This window comes from Octopus bimaculoides, chromosome 5 (genome assembly GCF_046866305.1).
Source record: "Octopus bimaculoides isolate indiv1 chromosome 5, ASM4686630v1, whole genome shotgun sequence".
Lineage (NCBI taxonomy): Eukaryota > Metazoa > Mollusca > Cephalopoda > Octopoda > Octopodidae > Octopus > Octopus bimaculoides.
This window is the reverse complement of record NC_142932.1, coordinates 984,738-987,237: the sequence shown is the minus strand read 5'-3', so window position 1 is coordinate 987,237 and position 2,500 is coordinate 984,738. Positions and strand designations below refer to the sequence as shown.

The 2,500-nt window shown below is 31.4% G+C and overlaps 1 long non-coding RNA gene across 3 annotated transcripts in view; it reads right to left on the bottom strand.

Moving 5' to 3' along the window:
- LOC149135399 (uncharacterized) overlaps positions 1–2,500 on the bottom strand; it is a 52,954-nt gene that overhangs the window by 260 nt on the left and 50,194 nt on the right. For all 3 annotated transcript variants that reach the window (XR_016241812.1, XR_016241811.1, XR_016241813.1), the window contains exon 4: positions 1–1,853. This exon is cut by the window's left edge and continues 260 nt beyond it. This is a non-coding gene — a long non-coding RNA (uncharacterized LOC149135399). The remainder of the gene's footprint in view (positions 1,854–2,500) is intronic.

Here is a 2,500-nt window from a genome sequence, read left to right as displayed (position 1 = left end):
ATTCGTCTTCCCACGCCTCGTCATTCTTTGTGCGTCGAACCCCAACAGTCCACACTACCCACGTTTCCCAGTCATTTCTTTCCCCCAGGACATCGGCTCTCTGAAATATTCTTCTTACTCATGTTTTTCCTGCAGGTGCTGACCTGCAATGTTCAAATGGAACATTAATAATATTAAAAGCATTAAATTCAGCGGGGCGTGAGTGCCTTCAAAAGTCAATGCCCCTTCGTCTAGACTCGGCAAGTAAAAAATAAAAATCAAAGTATATAAGCCATTAAAGAATATGGCTTTATTTTAATCACTGATATGCAGTCATTTATTTAGTCATGTGACATTTTATTGAAAAATTATAGTCATTTAAACATATAACATTATTTTAATCAAAATATATAGTCATTGAAATATATAACATTATTTTAATCAACCTATATACAGTCATTTATTTAATCATACGACATTTTGGTGAAAATTTATACTACCATTTAAATATATAATATTATGTCAATCGAAGTATATAGGGTCATTAGAATATATGACATTATTTTAACCAACGTACATACTGACATTTATTTAATCATATGACTTTATTTTAGTGAAAATGTATTTTATCATTTAGACATATAACATAATTGTAATTGAAGTATATAGTGTCATTGCAATAGCAAAGGTTATACTATTTAAATATGTGACATTATTTTAATCAATGCATATGATATCATTTAAATTTGTGATATTATAACCAAAGGATATATTGTTATTTAAACATGTAACATTATCTTAATCAAAGTATATATTGTCATTTATTTAAACAATATTTTATTACTTTAATCAAAGTTTCTATTGTCATTTAAACATTATTTTAATAAAGAATATGAGGTGCGTTAAAAAATTAACCGACTTTATTTTACACGACGGTCATCCATGACTGCCGAAAGTTTCTCAATCGGTTGCTTGTTTTGGCTTGAGGACGGCCATGTTTGAAGTTGGCTTACCACTCATTGATCTGAGTCTTACCCGTGACATCATCGTCAAAGGCCTGCTGAATCTTCTGGATGGGATGAGTTAGAGTGTCATCATGTTATTGGCAAAACTTGATGCAATATTTCTTATTTGGTGCGTTCGGTGAAAATGAAAATCCGATGAACGCGTGCTACGCGCCTGCACACTAGGCGTAACAATTGGAGAATGACAGGGCTTACCGCCGCGAAAATGTTCACGCATGCGTAGGAAGAGTGGATTTTTCCCACGTTACATTAGTTTTGGCGGGAAAAAATAGTGTCGGATACCGTTTGAATGCACTTCGTATACTGTCACTTAAATATATATCATAATTTAATAAAATCTATATACTGCTCTATAAACATGATCTATTAAACATTTATTGATATAATGACATCATACTTAAATAGCAGCGTATAATTAGACAATAAACAAAGCAGGAATATTGCAGAAATACTACGCAACGATGTGCAGTACAAATTGTGTCATTACTTAACAGCGCAGAAATAAATCATAGAACTTTTTTTCACTGACGTTAAAGCAACAACAATAACCAATAAATAAATAAACAAATTTATTTTCAAAATAATATTAGTGAAGATATACTTACCACGAGACAAATTCCAAAACGATAAAAATACACGACTGTAAAATCCTTTTGTTGTTGTTATTTTGCCTTCACCAGTCTTTGATTGCAACTCGACAACCTTTCAAATATTCCGTGCTTGCTGAGCAGCAATCAAAAGATGAGTAGACATTTTGTTTAATTTCTTATAGCTCTGTGGTTCCTTCTGTGACATGTATAGTAGAACTGCATACTGGTCATTCCATTATAGGTCCTTTTCTTTATGCGTCTAATTTATACACAAAATGTATTTATGTGCGTGTGCTTAGGAGCATTTACAAACACACACGCACACATACATGCGCGCACGCACGCACATAATGTGCACATTATATATTTTGTTTTATATATATTATATGATATACAAACCATGATATGTACGATATATATACCGTATGTATATTTCTAATCTTATGTATATATATATATATATATGTATATATATATATATATATATATATATATATATATATATATATAATATGATTTTATATATGTAAATATATGCGTGTGTGTGTATATTTGTGTATATGTATACACACACACACACACATATATATATATGCCTACCTATATACATACATATAGTTATATAGAGAGATACATACATATACACGCAAACACTCGCACGCACACATGCATGCATACATATATTAGGAAGAGAGAGACAGAGACAGAGACAGACAGACAGACAGACAGACAGACAGACAGACAGACAGACAGACAGACAGACAGACAGACAGACAGAGGGAGAGAGAGTAACAATACTATTGTTATTATCATTTTAAAAATATGCCTAAAACCATGTGCAGCACTTCATTATCCTCATATTTGAGTTAATTCCTGGAGACAATTTTCATTTTATAAATAATTTTT